This window comes from Lissotriton helveticus, chromosome 9 (genome assembly GCF_964261635.1).
Source record: "Lissotriton helveticus chromosome 9, aLisHel1.1, whole genome shotgun sequence".
Lineage (NCBI taxonomy): Eukaryota > Metazoa > Chordata > Amphibia > Caudata > Salamandridae > Lissotriton > Lissotriton helveticus.
Window position 1 is genome coordinate 718,263,410 of NC_136070.1, and position 19,471 is coordinate 718,282,880.

General features: G+C 45.7%; 1 long non-coding RNA gene across 3 annotated transcripts in view; it reads right to left on the minus strand.

Annotated features, from left to right (window-relative positions):
* The window catches only part of LOC144782944 (uncharacterized), a 501,527-nt gene that overhangs the window by 275,415 nt on the left and 206,641 nt on the right, over window positions 1–19,471 (minus strand). The window contains exon 6 of one of the 3 annotated variants that reach the window (XR_013601327.1): window positions 6,079–6,473. The exons of the other annotated variants lie outside the window; for them this stretch is intronic. This is a non-coding gene — a long non-coding RNA (uncharacterized LOC144782944). Of the gene's footprint in view, window positions 1–6,078; window positions 6,474–19,471 lie in introns of those variants that run through there. 3 annotated transcript variants of the gene reach the window in all.

Genomic DNA, 19,471 nt, shown 5'->3' on the forward strand with positions numbered 1-19,471 from the left:
GGCGGGTAGGTTTGCAGCTATACACGCACAATGGGAGGGAAAACCCATTAACATCGTTTCCGTCTACATCCCACCTGCATTACAGGCGATGGCCCTATCGGACCTTAGTACTTTCATACTTGGGCTCCCTGAGGGAGATTTGCTTCTCGGGGGCGATTTTAACTTGGTAGCTGATAGCCTAATGGATAGGGTCCCCCCGAACTTGGCACCAGCTGGTACAACACGACTGGAGGGCTTCCTGACTGCTATGGGACTGGAAGACCTCTGGAGGAAATACAATCCCCAGGACCGACAGTACACATATCACTCAAGCGTCCACAACACTCTCACCAGGCTTGACTATTTCCTTAGCTCACCGGGTGGTCCTGGTACTGTGTCCAAGGTGGAAATAAGGCCGCGTGGTATTTCTGATCACTCTCCACTACTGCTTACCTACGCACATCACCAACCCACACGGCGTCGGATTTATCCAATCCGCGCTGCATACCTCCACAATCCTAAGATCAGGAAGGAGCTGAGGGTAGGAACCAAACAGTACTTCCGAGACAACACGGGCTCGGTGTCATCTGCTGCCACTCTGTGGGAGGCCTACAATACAGTACTTCGGGGGCAGGCAATAGTCTCCATTACAGCGCTTAGGCGGGAGGGGCGGGCGGAACTGTTAGCTCTGGAAACAGCGGTGGCGGGGGCAGAGGCAAGACATGCGGCAGACCCAAACCCCATAACAGCGCACACTTTACGAATAGCACAACGTCGTCATAAAACACTCCTGACAGAGGACGTCAAGCTGCAACTGTCGGCCACGCGACACAAAATTTACGAGATGGGCGACAAAGCGGGCAAGTTGCTGGCTTGGCTGGACAGACGTGACAGGCGAGACAGGTGAATAGCACAGCTGGCGATAGGGGGAGGGGACCCTATTAGAGATCCCGATACAATAGTACACGCGCTAGCTCGTCACTACGAAACAGTGTACGCGTCGCATCCACGATCTCAGAGGACGAGGCATACACCTACATTAAAGATCTTAAAATGCCGTCGCTGACAGAGGAGGAGGCTGTGGCCCTAGACGCAGACTTAACGACCGAGGAGGTACAACTGGCGATTAAAGCCCTGCAGACGGGTAAGGCACTGGGACCCAATGGAATACCAGTTGACTTATACAAGCAACAGGCGGACACGCTTGCACCACACTTGCAGTGTATGTTCGCGGAAAGCTTCGAGGCAGGGGAACTCCCGTTAGATCAACGTACAGCCACGATTGTGGCAATCTTAAAACCAGGGAAACCAGCTGACCTCTGTATGTCGTACCGCCCAATCTCCCTCATTAACGCCGAGGCTAAAATACTCGCGAAACTGTTGGCACAACGTCTCGCGTCCCATCTGCCCAAACTTATACATAAGGACCAATCCGGCTTTATGCCGGGCAGGAACACGGCGCTCAATTTACGTAGAGTACACGGTGCACTGGCGTGTGCGCAGTATCTATTAGAGCCCGCGGTGATACTATCCCTCGACGCCCAAATGGCATTTGACACGGTCCACTGGCCCTTTCTATTTGCTGTGCTACGCCACTTTGTTTTCGGCCCAAAGTTCTGCTCCTGGGTCCGTCTGCTATATGCAAGACCGATGGCGCATGTAGCCGCTAATGGCCACATCTCGGCAGACTTTCCGTTATTTAGGGGCACGCGCCAGGGCTGCCCACTATCCCCATTGCTATTTGCTATGGTCCTTGAACCTCTGGCCGAATGGATAAGGTGGGAGCCCACGATCAGTGGTATCCGCTGGACGAATGAATGGGAAGATAAAATTTCCCTTTACGCCGACGATGTTTTAATATATCTCACCTCTCCCAAGCGCTCGATTAACACACTACTAGATGTCTGCACGGCATACGGACGAGCTTCAGGTTATTCGATCAACTGGTCCAAGTCCACCATGTACATACTGCGCGGCCCTGCACCGCACTTGCCGGACTCTTGCCCGCTGCGGATCTCTGATGCCGGGTTCCAATACTTAGGGATATACGTTACAGCTGACCCTGATGTTTTCCGCACACGCAATCTACAGCCCCCTTTTGACCGCCTCAAGCGTGACATCCGACACTGGGCGTCACTGCCGCTGACGCTATTAGGTAAAGCGGCCCTGTTCAAAATTATGGCCCTGCCCCGCTTTCTCTACATTTTAGAAAACCCACCCTACCCTGTCCCTCCTGTATACTTCAAAACCATCGCAGCGAACGTCTCGGTGCTACTATGGGGCTCCAGACCTGCCCGTATAGCGCAAGCCAAGCTCACGCGTGGCTGGTATGACGGAGGCATAGCGCTCCCAGACGTCAACCTTTACCATTGGGCGTCGCAGTTAAAGATCATCAACCAATGGCTTCATCTCTCCCAGTCTGAACCAGCTCTTATGGCAGACAGGGCACAGTTGGGGTTCTCTGGCATGCTGGCCCCCCTGTACGATAAAACATTAATCACCACAAAGATCGGCCCGCTACGTCACACGCTCATAGTGTGGCATGCGGTGCTGAGCAGGTTGAAATGGCAGGGCGTGATGACGCAGCTGACCCCGTTGTGGGACACAAAGCAGCTGGGACGGCTGAGGCACTCCAAGGGCTTCGACCGCTGGGATGCTATCGGCATCTCGACCATTGGAGATCTGTGGTAGAAGGGGCAGGTGCTACCTTTCGAGGCACTGCAACACCAATATGACTTGGCGCCGACAGAACGTTTTAGGTACGCACAGGTGCGACATGCATTGACGACAGCGTTCAAGTCCGGAACGGATATCCCAGAGGCATCCCCGCTAGAAGACAGGCTCCTGACTGCCATTATGCCTTCTAGAGGCCCTGCGGGAGAAATGGACGCACGACTGTGGTGACATTGATGATTCAGAGTGGCAGGAAGCCACTTCGTCTCCGAAAGAAATAGGTATTCCCTCACGTCTTCGTCTAGTACAACTCCGTATACTTCACAGATCATACTACACGAGGGATGCACTACACAAGATGAAAAGGATAGCACACCCATACTGCCTGAGGGGATGTGGGGAAATAGGTAGCTTCTACCACACGATCTGGGAATGCCCCCACATTGCACACTACTGGGTCCAAGTGATGCGCACCATGTCTCAGTCTGAGGAACTCTCCATACTGCCTGACCCCAAGAGATGCCTTCTGAACATTTGGGAACCCAATGATCTCACACAATATGGGCAGAACTGGATGACACTAGGTATGATGGTGGCGAAGCGAAACATAGCGCAGAGGTGGGGAGGGGGGATGTCGTCTTCAATATCGGCCTGGAGGCAGGATATGGACGCTGCGATGATTGCAGAACGGGCAGTGTTTCGAATAGAGGTTGTCCCAAGAAATGGAGTAGGGTCTGGGGGGCATGGAATAAATACAGGGGGAACATTTGCAACCCACCTTCTGATACGGACAGCACTAGCTCTGATACGGAATAGAACTGAAAAACTTAACTTTTGGTTAACCACCCATGCTTTGATTTGTAAAACAGATTGCTCCTGTGTTGAAGATGTACTCTCGCACGTTTCTGTTGCCATACAAAGATGCCTAACTTATTTTGACTCTTTATGTGACATTGTATCGCATTGTTTTAAAATGCCAATAAAAATAATTTTTAAAAAAATCAGACTTCACCATAAGTTGTGATTTTAAATTATGATTCCAGAAACACTAGGCTTAAAAAGTCCATCTCTTCAAAACTGGGAATTACACTCAAAAAGTGTAATAAGGTAATCCCAATGTTGTCCTGTGGGAGAAATAGGCCTTTCAGCAATAAAGAACGAATTTAAGGGTTTTTCACTAACAAGACATGCAAAACTTAAAAGTACATAGCCTGCCTTCTAAATACATTGAACCCTACCCACTGGGTTGTTCAGGGCCTACCTTAGGGGTGACTTGAAGGTATTAAAAAGAAAAGTTTGAGTCTGACAAAATGTATCTTTTGTCAAGTCGAAATAGCAGTTTAAACTGCCCACACAGGCTCTGCATTGGCAGGCTTGAGTCCTGGTTAGATGGCTACTTCAGTAGGTGGCACAATAAGTGCTGTAGGCCCACTATTAGCATATCATTTGCAAGCCCTGGGCACATGCAGTGCACTTTACTAGGGACTTATAAGTACATTAAATATCCAATTGGGATGAGCCAATATTACCAGGTTTAGGGGAGAAAGCTCTTTAGCACTGGTTAGCAGTGGTCAAGTGCTCAGAATCCTAAGCCAATCAAAAACGAGGTCAGCGAAAATAGGAAGGCAAACGTTTGGGGGTGACCCTGCAGAGAGGGCCAATTTCCTACAGCACGCGTACTTAATGGGATCTCACTTACATGAGATCAGGTGTATAAAATGTAGTATCCCTTCTTGGTAGGCTTGTTAGACCTCAAATGAACAATAAACAAAGTGACCAAATGTGGTGGTTAATTAAATACAACATTTCTTCACTATTGGGTACCACTGGGCAATGTCACACTTGTGTTTGGTCATCATGTATGTGTGAGAGATGTCAGTGTTGAGTCTGGAATATTCATCTTGGTTGTGGTGGCTTACAGAGAGGAAATTTAGAGCAGTGAAAGTTGGAAGCCACTGTCAAGTGGGCCTGAAATAAATCACTGTGTACTTCATCCTCTTGTAATTTGGAGTTTTTATTTTATAGGGGCAGGACACTGTGGCGACAATAATGGGATCGTACTAACTGTGCACTGAATTTTCCACGTAGGATTCCAGTTCAACCTTGGTATTGGGGCGAACCTTCTGTTCAGTTTCCACTGACCAGTTCTGTGCCATATCAACTGCATACCTTTTGGACTTTTCTACTAATGTGCTATGCCCACTCATACCATTTATGGTCCACCTGTAGTACAGTGACTATATATGCCAGTTCAACTGCCCAACCACATAGATCTAACAAGCAGCATGGTATGCACCACTGAAGTTGCACAGATGAATTCCGGATGCGAGACTTTGGGTGTGTGTTCTTGATTTGCCATGCATCCACTGTTCTTGTGAAGCCCAGGGCATGAAGTGTGGCATGTGTGTGACATTGCCAGTGCATGACACAAGAGGTACACACCCCATCTATGCTGGTGTCTCTTTCACTTATCTTTATACGGTGAAGTAAGGAAGCAAGAACTGGCAAAGCCAATATGTTTGACATTAGGATGGAGTGTTGATCAAATGTGTCCATGCAGTACAAGCCCCAAAGCTGCTATACTAAAGCATAGATAAAATAATTTGAAAAATATACTCTACAGAAAATAAAGTAATCAGTTTCTGGGTCTCGCCTACTAGAGAGGGCATGCAGTGTCTGTTGTGAGACGTATTGTTAGCAATAGTAGGCTTGGAGCCCGCCCACTGCTTACCGTTGGTTGGCTTCATTGTCACTCTCATTTACTTGCTTATTCATTAGTGTGTGTGGGCTTCTCATCATCTTCTTCTGTTTGTCCCTCCATAGACGCATGAACTAATTACTTGTGACCTTCCACTGCACCCTTTTCACACTCCATTTTTTTCTTTTTGTTTAAGCACTCTCCAAGAGTATGTGTGTTTTCCAGTTATCTCTTTCATGTACTCCTCCCCCTCCTCCACACTTGCTCGTATTGCATTTTCACTGCCCATGTGCATCTCCGCCACCCTCCTGCATGATGTCCTTGTGCGTATGTCCTCCCCACTTTGCGTTCTCCTCCATGTGCTTCTCCTCCCCAGCTTCCTGTTGCGTTCTCTCGTCCATTTGCTCCCCCATAATCCATTCTCCCCACTTGCTTCCCTTTTGCTTTCACCACCCACTCTCTCTGTGTTGCTTCCCCTATCATTGCCATTTTTGTTGAGTTCCCCCACCTACACCCGCATGTTGCTATGCCCCACCCCATCCTCCTGTTGCTTTCCCAGCTGTTTGTGGGTCCGCACCCCCCAAAAACCTGCTATTTTTTCCGTTTACCATTCCAACATGGATCAGCAAACAAAAAGAAAAAAAAAATTGCATCATTTCGCATGCTATGCTTGGTGCACTCCTTCAAAATAACTTGGTTGGCCACTTAGCCTTTTTTTCTTTGTTAAAAACTTTGCTGCACAGCATCGGGAATGCTGTATAGTCTGACTAAAACTACTGGCAAAGTCACTAGGTCCCAAAGATGAGACTTGTCGACTTTGTCACTGCTTGTTTCTGTAGCACACATTTTTCTGATGCTTTTATCAGTACTAGCTCTCCATTCCTATTGGGCTATTAGCCGACTGATTTCAGATGTCAAATAGTCCGTCATGCATTACAATACAGATAGAAGGGCAGACTCAAACAGCCAACAGAAAATCATTCAGACTAAAATGCTCCAGTGGCTAAGTTAAAGATGTGATTGACAATCACTTGGATCAGTGGCTGAAGGTTTTTGAGCAAAAGAAGTCAACAGCTGAAAGGAGCTGGCCTCATGAAAGGTGCAAGCGCCATAGACGTCAAACCTAAAAAGAATTCAACAAAAGGGAGAAATGAGAACAAAGAAAAACACACAATGAGTCAAATGCAAAAAAGGAAAGCAATTACAATTAACAAAATGGAAAAAAAGGCATTTGTGTGTTTTAAGATGAAGCAGGGGGCCCCAGGCTGTCAGGCAAAGGAAAATTGGTATAACGCTTGGTTGGCAGAAAACTATGGCGATGCAATAGAAGCGGTGTGTGATCAGTCCCTACCATTGCACTCTAAGCTGTAATCAAGAAGCATTATTAAACATCTAATTACGCAGCAGAAAATGAGCGCCGTGTCCCCGGTGTAATTAAAAGCTGCTCGCTGCGATGTACAGAAACCTCCTTCGACTTCCAGACAAACTCATCTATTTCCTGTACCGCCTCCCCGATGGCACCGAACACGGGACTCCACTGGGCCCTGGGCGGCTGAACTAATGAACGCCCAATCAGACTCACCTGAGTGTCAGTTTACCACCTGATAATGAAAGCCCCCTCAACTTGAGGTGTGCAGGTGAGCAACGATATATGGCGTGGGAAGGATGGCATATTATTGATTGATTACCATGCACATTGCAGGTGCTGTGATACAACACAGTTTAACTTCTCACACTGCGTGCTTTCATTTCAGTCATTTTACCTCGTAACAAAAACACACCACACTTTAAGCTGAATGTGAACTCGTCTAAAATGTAATGTTGCCCGGAAAATAACTCTCGAGTCTCACCCATCTGTGGGGACACACACACAAACGCACGCAGACCTCTGCACATTTTCTGCGTCAATTGTGATCACATTTTTCCCAGCACACAGCAACTTCCCAAAGCTGAAGTGTGAAGGATTTGGATGAATTTCGAGGAACATTAAAGGGCGGGGTGATAGGATAAAGAAATGTCTATGTACATAGTTACTGCACTTAGTAAATCCTGCAGGTATAAGTGTCTGTCTGCGTCGGAATCTGCCGAGGAGAAAAAGGAAGTATAATTTTCTGATTCCAGAAAAGGGAAGATCCTACCTTCTAGAACAGTGTTTCCCAAACTGTGTGTGGGTTGCACCGATTTTTGAAGGGTGGCAAAAGTCCAAGCAAAAAATAAGGATGCCTCTGCTGAACGTTCCGCTCTGGCGCTGAACGTTCTATTGCGCGGGCAGGGCCGTGACGTTCAGCGGACGTGCGCAGCACTACCGAGGTAGTGCACGCGACGTCCGCTGAACGTGCACAGCACTTAACAGGTTAAATTCTGTATTTATCTTATCACATTTGCTGTGCTTCAACAAGAAAAGTCAAATGCCTGGCTATTTTGTTTGTCTAAACTGGGGTGGTGTGGAGTGCAAAAAAATTATGGATTTAGGCCCAGATCTCTGTACTGGGGTGAATGTATGACATTGTTCTGCATTCTGTCCATCAACTGTTGTTTTTGCATTTGTCACCTCGAGTGGGATGGGTATGCTCAGACGTGAGTCCCATGCTCTCCACACCACTGGAGTCAAGCTATCCTGGCTGAAGACGGCTGATAGCCAGAAACCGGTCCTAGGATGCTTGATTCAGGTCCAGGAAAGACATGGCTTGGCAGTTCGGGCTGGACTGTTCCCATGAGGCACAGGGTGAAGACTGATTTGCATATGGCCATGCCTGAACTGGGGTGGTGTGGAGTGCAAAAAAATGATGGATTTAGGCCCAGATCTCTGTACTGGGGTGAATGTATGACATTGTTCTGCATTCTGTCCATCAACTGTTGTTTTTGCATTTGTCACCTCGAGTGGGATGGGTATGCTCAGACGTGAGTCCCTTGATCTCCACACCACTGGAGTCAAGCTATCCTGGCTGAAGACGGCTGATAGCCAGAAACCGGTCCTAGGATGCTTGATTCCGGTCCAGGAAAGACATGGCTTGGCAGTTCGGGCTGGACTGTTCCAATGAGGCACAGGGTGAAGGCTGATTTGCATATGGCCATGTCTGAACTGGGGTGGTGTGGAGTGCAAAAAAATGATGGATTTAGGCCCAGATCTCTGTACCTGGGTGAATGTATGACATTGTTCTGCATTCTGTTCATCAACTGTTGTTTTTGCATTTGTCACCTCGAGTGGGATGGGTATGCTCAGACGTGAGTCCCATGCTCTCCACACCACTGGAGTCAAGCTATCCTGGCTGAAGACGGCTGATAGCCAGAAACCAGTCCTAGGATGCTTGATTCCGGTCCAGGAAAGACATGGCTTGGCAGTTCGGGCTGGACTGTTCCCATGAGGCACAGGGTGAAGGCTGATTTGCATATGGCCATGTCTGAACTGGGGTGGTGTGGAATGCAAAAAAGGGATGGATTTAGGCCCAGATCTCTGTACTGGGGTGAATGTATGACATTGTTCTGCATTCTGTCCATCAACTGTTGTTTTTGTTTTTATTTTGTTTGACAAATTGCTGCTAATGTGTTTTTTTTTTATCATGAGGATTGGTGTTTAGAAACTCTTCTCACTGTGCAGTCAGAGAAAGAAAGGTAAATTGAATTATGTGACAGTCTTTCTGAGGTACAGGGAGTGTGAAAGGAAAGGCTGTAGGATGTTATTTTAGTAACACACAACAAAGTGTAAATACTTGTAAATGAACTGTACACATGCAGCAGTGAGGAAAGCAAAAGTGAAGCACATTTTGTTTTGAAATCTGTATTGTGCTGGAAACAAAGATTTTCAATTAATCAAAACAAACCAATACACTTTAATCGGTTATGCACAGATAACAAATATTCCCTGCAACTGGATTACCACACATTATCATTTGTGTCCCATATAATTTTATTAGTAAAACTGTCCATCTAAGCAACTTAAGTGGCCATTTTAATGGAAAATATGCTATCTATAAATGACAGTGCTCTACCACACCACAGTTACGTAAAAAAATCTCCTGCCTCATGCAGCAATATCAAAGCATCCAGGCACCCCAACCTCAATCTTTTTCATTCCTGAATATAGATCCAGAGGTAGGGACGACATTCTGAACAGGGGCAACATATTAAAACTAATGCACTCATTAACAAACCTCGTAAATATCAGCACCTCTGACCTTCTACAAGTAGGGTTTCAGTCCAACACTGCCCCCCAAGGCCCAGACATAACAAAGACAATTTGGAACTCTTCGGAGACAGCGCACAAAATATTGAAAGAAGAAGCAACGTTCCAGCAATGGGGGATTGCCCTGAAGCTCGAAAAGCAACCGCGCTACCCCACTCCTCTTCTACCCCCCACTTGGCCACAGTCTCAAAAAAACACCAGCTCAATACTAAAGGGAGCCAGGAGCAGTTCAACCGGGATTCTCACCGGTAACACAAAAAGCCCCCGACCTGGCCAAAATAATAACCAAGACAGTCAACTCTTGTTTACAACCGACCTCAATTGGAAGTCAATTCAGCGCACAATCATCACTACGACTATAGACAACTGACAAAAAGAGCAAACTTCCCCCAATCCCTCAGCGAGGCGCAGGGATACAAGAATTTGTTCCTGGAATATCAATGGTCTACAAAGCAAAAGGAACGACCCTGAATTTCTGCAATACCTAGCCACATTTGACCTCCTACTACTAAAAGAAACCTGGGAAGACAAAGCATTTGACCTCCAGGGGTTCACGTCTTGTTTTATCCCGGCAAACAAAAATTCAATCTTTGGACGCAGTTCAGGAGGGTTGACGGTCCTCGCCTCTATATCAACAATAGGCAAAATCGAGGCAATGGATTTTCGTATATCCACACCAAGTGTCATCCAGGTGGTTAAGCTATCACTTGGGTTAAAAATGCAGCCCCAGGAAGCAATTATAATCAATACATATATTCACCCTAAACAGAAACATAAGGCGATAGAAGAGCTTGTGAAAGTTCTAGAAAAAATAAGGGAAACAAGAGTGACTGACCTACTTATCCTGGCTGGTGACTTCAACACGCTTCTCATCAGCAAAGATCAAGAGACAGCGACCTCATTCAAGAACTGAACAGAGTGTGGGGCGTGCCGCCACAGGGCGCCCTAAAGAATAACAAACGGATGAAGCCCTCAAAAAAACTCCTATATCATCTGGAACAACTCAATCTAAGGGCCCTAAACGTCCGCTACGTTGAAGACGACCCCCCAGTAGCCACTGTCCATACTAACTCACAATCCTCGCACCTTGACTACATGTTCGTATCTCTGAATATGTTTTGCTGGGTTTCTTCAATCAAAATAGAAGCGAGCAACCTCAGCGATCACTTGCCTCTCGTGGCTGAAATAAGATCCAACTCGATACTGGAAATTGAGCTCCTTACTGGCCCAGACACAGACGTCACTTCAAATTTAAAGCGACTACGGTGCAACCCCGGTAATATCGATTCCATCAACCTCACTGCGAAAACCCTCCTTTCCCAAGTCTCTGGGTCTTCAACCAAGCTGTCGGACGTCTGGCAAAACTTCATCGACGCCATGATGGCGAAAATGAGATGTACGGTGTCTAAAAACTCTGTCCAAGCAAAGGGGTTTCCAGCTGGGAAAATTTTAACTCCGGACATGAAAATACAAAAACAAATAATAAACCAAACCCTGAGACTTATGAGAAAGGACCAGGCAAACCACAGCTTGCAAACAACTCTGCGGGAAGCGAAAAAACAGCTCAAACGAATGAAATGGGAAAGCCAAAAGCAAAGAAATGACGATCTTTGGGCTAAACTTGTCCACGAGGGGAAGCAAAAAAACAGCTCCAGGTTCTGGCAAATGGTAAAAAGATTACAGAACCCCGACCACTTAGGGCTAAACTCACATATATTGGAGGAAGTATGGTCAAAATACCTATTATCACACTTCAACGAAGATGACACCACATGTGACACAACAATAATGCCTCCTGATACAATAACCTTAAGGCCTGGCAGCAAGGAACAACTCAATCATCACATGGTCGTAAGCATACAAGAAACATGGCAGTGTGAAGGAACAAGGCCAATGAAACCTGACTACCCCAATAGGGAAGAAAGACCTGCAAAAGATGTTGAGCAAGGGCCAATGAAAACTACCCCAGCAGACATCAGACGGCAAATAAAAAACAGGGAGACCCAATGGAGCGCCAGGGCCGAATGGAATACCATCTATGCTGTACAAATCAGAGGCAGACTTCTGGAGTGCATCTCTGGCACCAATATTCAACAACGCAAATTTAACTCTGACGCTTCCTGACTCATGGCATGGGTCCGTCATAAGTCCGATTTACAAACATGGGAACAAGAGTCATCCAAATAGTTACCGACTTATTGCCTTGCTTGACGTAGAAGCTAAATATTTTGCAGGTCTTATCTTGGAGGAATTATCATCATGGACGTCCGAAAATACCATCATCCCCCTTAACCAAACGGGATTCTCTAAAGGCCAAGGGACCACAACTAACATCATGGCTCTGTCCCTCCTGATGGGTGCAGCAAAAGCAACTAAGTCACCCTTGTTCCTTACGTTCATCGACTATACTGCCGCCTTCGATCATGTGGACCGTAACAAACTTTGGAAGAAATTATACAACTGGGGTATTCCGAAGCACCTCTTAGACGTCCTAATACTGCTCCATTCCAACACCTGGATCAAAATCAAGCTTGGGGCAGGCACACACCTTTTCGAGACCAATTAGGATGACAAAAGGATTAAAACAGGGCTGCCTACTAGCACCAATCTTATTTAATCTTTTTCTAGCGGATCTGCCTGCAGAACCCGATAAATGCCGCAATCACGTACCCAAGCTAGGACGAATTACCCTTTCAAATCTGCTATACGCGGATGATCTGGTGCTGATAAGCCGCACTCAAATAGGCCTTCAGCACCTCCTGAATGCAACATATGCCTTTTCAGCAAAGAACGCCCTCCAAACAAATCATCACAAGTCAAAGTCCATGACGGTTAATTACAGTAAAAAAAGGAATCTTTGTTGGTACCTGAATGGCGAGAAACTTGACAGGGTAGCCTCATACAAATATCTGGGTGTCCTCTTGGACTCAAACAATAACTCTAGGCCTCAACTCCACTCCATCCGAGGGAAAGCTGTAATGACTTATCTAGCACTAAAATCATTAAAGGAAAAACTCCCCGATCTTACACTTAAACCATTCCTTGAAATCCTGCGTGCGAAACTACAGCCAACGCTCACGTATGGGAGCGAATCACTTCACAGGAAGGACGCCGTACTGCTGGACACAGTCATAGCTAACTCTTATAGGGCTATTTTTAACCTTCCCTCATACGTTTCCCCCGCCCAGATTCGTTTGGAATTCGGCATTGTCAAGCAAACTTTAGAAAGGCGGAGTGCGTACGTAGCAAGCTGGCGTAAGATCCGTAACGCAGAGGCCGATTCCCTAAACGCCAACGTATGGGAAGAGTTACTACTGCACCGCACCTCGCTGCCAAGAGCCTACCTTTTTTAATCAATTGAAGTTCTAGGTTTGTCTGACACCTGGGAAGCGTCTATAGACCTCCAGTCCTTTAAAAAACTGGCTAAAAAATCGGCATGCATTATTTCAGTGATTGAAGATGAGAAAGACCTAGCAAACAGAGCACATGGATGGACAACCCTGGGGGATTATGGCAAAATACAGCCATAAGCATATCTTAACATTGGGATGAAAATTCAAACCAAAGAAAAATTTCTAAAATTACGCCTCAGCGTAATCCCGATACTGTCGCACCTGCCCCCTTGGGAGAGAACACCGTCTCGCAACAGTGTCGCCTGTGCAAGTCCAGCAAAGAGGACATTGTTCACGTGATTTGTATATGCCCTAGACTGAGGGACTTGAGGTACAACTTTTTGCTTCCATCCTTCAAGTCATAGGCTGTTCGGACCTGCCGCAGGCAGTCAAACTATGCTTCAACTCTAGCGACACAAAATTCAACTGCCAGGTCATGAAGTTCTTTGACTCAATAAGAAAAAGACTTGATACCATTTGAACTTCTTCATTAGAACCCGAGGACAACTTTGATCTGACCATTGCGAACTTTGATCTTTTTAATCTTAACTACAAAGTGGTTTAAATGTTTTTATCCGTGTTTTATATTTTTGTAAAGATTTTAATTAATCGTGTACAAATAAATATTACCTTACCTTACCTTACCTCATGTCCGTTAAACCAAAGTGGGTCACAAAAGTTTGTTGTTCTAAAACTTCGTTTGTGGTTCTAAAATGTTTGCAAGAAATGTTCCAGAGAAAGTCCAAGCACTAATCAGAGGATGTTTGTCTAAAAAAAACCTAAAATGGGTTTGGCATCCCTGCTCCTGCAGCTGTCTAAAGTAATCACAAAAAGGGAGAACTTAATAGTTGTGTGGAGGCTTTTAGACTGTTGAAGTACAATACTTTAACTCTTATTGTATTAGCGTTATCACGCTTTTTATTATCTAGGTGGTCTGTGTGCAGGTCACTTTTAAAATAATTTCATCACCTATCCCTCCTCTCTGAGTTGCTTCCCATGTGGTTTTTATCTATGTTCATTTCACTTTGTAGATTGTGAAACTAATCTACATTGGTTTTTAATGTATTGTACATACATTTATACGGTTTTATCTACGAGCTGTAATGAATGTTACTGTTTTATTTGGGGAGTGGGTAACCACAGATATTCGGAGTTGTAACGATTGGGTCTTTGGGGGTTTAAGATCATCTATCTGAGAATATTTTTTATGAACATGTTGCTTATTTTGCACTTTTACGGTCTATTGACTGCAATAAAGTTGTCTTTGATCGATAGATTTATAATAGTTAATGATTTTAGAGAAGTTATTACCAAAGGACCATAAGGCGAAGTTCATAAACCAATGTTAGACCTGGCATCTTTTGGCTTGTTTACCCTGGCTTTTTGCTTTCTCACCTCCCAGTTTTGACTCTGTTTTTGCTGGTTTTATGTCTCTGCGCACTTTCTCACTGCTGTTCAGTGTTAAAGTTCAAGTGCTCCTGTTGTAAATTGTGCTATGGATTGGTGTTTCCATGATTGGCATATTTGATTTTCTATTAAGTCACTAGTAAAGTGCACTGAGAGTGCCAGGGCCTATAAATCAAATGCTGCTAGTGGGCCTGCAGCACTGATTGTGCTACCTACCCAAGCAGCCCTGAAAAGGAGTCTCAGATCTGCCACTACAGTGTATGCACGCAGTTTGTAACTGCCATGTCGACCTGGCAAGGGTGCTCACTTGCCAGGCCCTGATAATCCCTTTTCTTACATGTAAGTCACCCCTAAGGTAGGCCCAAGATACCCCTGTGGGCAGGGTGCTGTGTATGTTAAAGGTAGGTTGGAATGGAAATGGAGTTTCATATGCCTGGACTCAGAATGTAAAAATATATCTTTTAGTAAAGATGATTTTTATGTTCTGTGTTTGAAAATCCCACTTTTAGAAAGTAGGTATTTTCTTGCTTAGACATCCTATGTTCCTCTGCTGGGTTTGTGGATTGACTGTCTGGCTTTGAAGTGACAGGGGCTGGGGATGTGCATTCACTGCAGACAGCCACTTGGGGGTTGAGGTGTGTTTTGCCTTTCCTGGATGAGCAAGGGCTGGACTGAATAGACCTGGGATGCATTTACAGTAGTGGGAGGAGATTTCTTTGCACATGAATGGGCCAGTTCTGCCTTACACAAGGCTGTCTCTACATCCTGCTGGGAAGCTGGCGCAGGGAGGACAGAACTGGTTTGGACTGAGCCCAGAGTCTCTATGCCTGAGAGAACAAAGAGAAACTGAGTATAAATAGGGGACCAAACCCCAGAACTTTAGAACTTGCTGGAATCTTGCTGGAAGGCTGCCAAGAAGAAAAGCTGAAAGATTTGTCAGAAGGAGTACTGCCGCTTTGCTGTGAGGTTGCTTTGCTGGGTTGGCCTGCAGTTGCTGCTTCTGCCTTGGGCAGTGAAAGAACTGGACTGAACTTTCTACACTTGTGCTGAGTATCTCCAAGGGCTTGAAATTGAACTCCATGTCCTGTTGGCACCGCAGAGGTTACCGTCAGCATCTCGCACCGCAACTCTGGTCTCACTGACGACGACCACCACCGCTGCTGCCACGGAACGGCTGCTTGCACTGTAACCTGTGGCCACCGCACTCCGCACTGCCTTGCTTCACATCGCTACACTGGTCTCACCAACGCCGTCCCTGCACGCTGACTGCAACCTCTGTGACCGCATCGTTGGTTTGGGGGCACCGCCAGTCTCACGATGCACCAACCCGTCCCACACCCCCATTGGGACCGACTAACTCCAGCTCCCCGCAAACAGCTCTGTTGCCTGCACCGTGATCTGTCAGCGCCGCATTGAGCACCGCCTTCACTCCGCACTGCAGCCCTGGTCTCGCCAAAGCCGATGGATGATCTTCACAGAGCCGCTGCCTGCACCGCGACTAGAAGACACTGCATGCTGCGCTGCTGCACTTCACATCGCAACCATGACGGTTGCCTCAGCCGGTCAACACCGAGACGGCTACAACACTAAAGGTACTGTTTACGAGCCTGCCGACATCCACGACCAACGCAGTCAGACGGAATTAGTGGATTCTTTCTGTTGTTTTCAGTGCTGCGGTAGCCCCAATGGAGCTATTGACTTCAAGAAACTATATATTTATAGTATTCTTGCAAAGTGCATTTTTTTAAGCAACTGTATGTTGGATTTTTATCGTTTTGGTCTTGTTTTAAAGTATATAAATATTTGTTATTTTTGTAAACTGGTGTGGTGTCAGTTTGTAGTGTTTTCACTGTATTACTGTTGGTTATGTGCAAATACTTTACACACTGCCTCTGAGATAAGCCTGACTGCTCGTGCCAAGCTACCAAGGGGGTGAGCAGGGATTATTTTAGATGTGTAACTCCCTTACCCTGACTAGAAGAAGGGTCCCTACAAAGGCACCTACCTTTGCCACCTAGAGACCCCCATTTCCAACAACCAGGGATACTCAAAGTACAGCCAAGGGCTGTTTGCGGCCATCCTGATCTTTACATGTAAAAGTGTTTTTTCATATTAAAAGTTTTCAATTTTATTGACAATAACATGCAAACGTGCAGAAGTTATTAACTGTGTCATATTCACATGTAGATCGGTCATGAGTAATGCAGGCCGGTGTTTAAAATGGCTAAGGTTGGTTGCCATCTTGATTTGTGATACATGTGCATTTTATTTCTAGGCAAAGCTGAAGTTCAAATTAACAAATGCAATGTTCTTTTGTTTTCGTTCTCTTGTGAAATGTTTTATTTTATGTGATAACCATTGAATATCATAATTGGCGGCAACAGTACACCTGCAGAGTACAGGTTAGCCCAATATATCTCGTTTAGCAGCGGATGATTGTAAGTGTGAAGTATACTTAGAGAAACCGCTCTGTGGAAGATCCTGAGAAACAAATGAGCTCAAGATTGTATCTTTTTACTCTAACCTGATGTGATCATTTTATGGTAACTTTGTGTAGGTATAGCAAATGTTAAAAGTGTGTGATTTAAGCTAGTACAGAGTAGATTATAGTTTAGACATGCTTTCTCCACTTTCGAGAAAGCTTGAAGGAGAGTAGCCTATTCTCTTTACGGAAGAAGTGCTTTTATTTAGCTTTTTCTTTGAGGCGACTTTATGATAATTTCTCTCGTACTTGTATGGCTTTGAATGATGTGAACTTCGTATTAACATATGCATTCATTTGTTAATTGAAACTAACTTGTTGATTTAGCCTTCTATAAACATTGTAACCTTTTTTTTTTTTTTAAACATTGTGTATATTGTCAATTTTGTGATCAACATTCAGTATTCAAGACATTGCATCCTCAAGTCCACCTGGACAATATTGAATAGGCATGTACATCTCAACATTATTTGGGCAAGTGATTAAGTGCCAAATATCAGACTCCTGGACCACCCCAGGGGGGGCCGCTAACAAAATCCAGATTAATTCCTAGCCATGTGTGTGCCTTGCTACAGGGTTCTTCCACGGCTGTACAGCCTAGGCCTCCCATCTCCATTCCACCCCTCCTGCCCCCCCCCCCCGCCGGAGTGTGCCCACCAATCTGGTCAATGCCGAGCCACTGTATTTGCATATGACTGTGATATATCTTGCGGTCAGTAAGATAGTGGACCTAGAGGAAGGGAAGGGGAAAACTTGTGAACAAACTTAAAATAGAAAACCACCTGTCTCAGGGTGTGTGTAGCTCACTATTAATGGAAAGTATCAAGGGAGAGGAGCTCAGGTAGCCACCAGCAGGACAGTATCCCGCAGTTTGCAGGGACAATTTCAACAGTCCCAGTGTGAAAGGGGCGGGGGGAATAAGTAGTGGCAAGACCTTTCAGGGAGACTATGTCGGGGGGGGGGAATTCTGCCATGGGGTGGAGGGGCTAGCCTCTCCTAATGTTCACTCCCCCCTGCTCCATCTCCCAATTCCTCACTCTGGTCTCCACCGGCTGGCTCTTTCTGCCCTTTGGGCCCTGCCTCAGCGTCTCCCTCCTGGTGCTCCCTGATCTCCAACACCTCTGGCCATAGAGAAGCTATTGGATGTCGTCTCACTCCCCAGCATATTCTCTAAGTAACACCCTCTCCTCTGCCCTAGCCCACATGGTGACATCCCTCAACCAGGTCTCCAAAATATGCCCCACTGCCGACTTCCAGGCCATCGCAATCTATCTCTTGGACAGTACAAGAGCTAGGTCCAGGAGCCTAGTGCCCACCTTCTGAGGTTTGGGTCTGGGGATTCCCTCCAAGAGGCATGTCTCTATTATACATGGAAGCGTGTAACCCAGAATGGTGTTCAGTCTGTGCACTATAGTGCCCAGAATGGCTGCAGAGCGGGGCAGCTCCAAGTCATGTGGCAGGAGTCTGCATCTGGGTAGTGATATCTGGGGTACCTATATGGGTCCGCCTCCGTATATGAATCCTGGATTCTGTGAAGTGTCAAGTAGGTGATTTGAGCATAATTGAATTGAATGTATTTCTATCTTGTATTCTTGGAGACCTTTTTGGAATATAACAGTATCCTACACCTACATCTGTGAAGTCGCGTCCCAACACCCCTCCCCATCTGGCCCTGAGCACCACCAAAGGCTTCCGAAACATCTCATTCATCGCTCTTTAGAACCCTGTCACTAGGTGCCATGTCAAGCCTATGGACACCAAGAATTGAAGCATTGCATAGGTCACAAGCACTTCTCTGCCCCTGTTCCAGGGATACCCAAAAGTTCTCACCAGGGCTTCATAGGTCAAAAAACTAGCTCGAGGGCAACGTATGCTGGGCCGTCATTTCCTCCAAGGGGAGTAGGGTGCCCAACTGATAGAAGTCTCATACCGTCACAAGTCCAGCACCCGTCATGTCCCTGTAAACATTTGAACCTTAAATAAACTTTTATGGTTTGTAAATATTTGCTGTCTTTCCTATGGAGTCAAATGTGCTTCACATTATTAAAATGTATGGATTTGTTGACAAGCCTCAGTTGCTAACTTCGATTTATCTAATAGCGTTGTATGGGCCCCAAATTTACACAAAGGAAAGGCGCTAACAAATGCGTCCCCCTGGGCTGAGGTTACTTGACTGAGCAATAATATTCTTAAAGCTTGCAAAGTGGTAAGTAATTATTTTCACACTAACTGAATTAACAGGAAAAGAAGCAAAGACAATGTCCTATACCAAGTACCTTTGGAAACACCTTCATTTTTAAAGTCTTTGTGCAACAAACAACTTAAAATAAGATAAATACTCTTCAAAATTAAAAAATTCATCAACATGTGGAAGCATTTCACCTTAGTGCATCAGATTACATCACTGCAGGGAAAGACACATATGAAAAGTGATAGTTATCAATTATGAACTTAAAAACATTCATGACTTCTAATCCCGCAGAACAATGCCATTCGTGAGCTAAGAGGCAAGTCAGTTCTCATATGCACCCTCTATGTGGCCTAGGTTATTAAACATGGAACAACATTATAGTTTATTAAATCAAAAATGAAGTTTTGGACAGTGCACATCCTGAACTCGTGGATTTTAATGTTGGTTCACATATGATTCTCAGGGG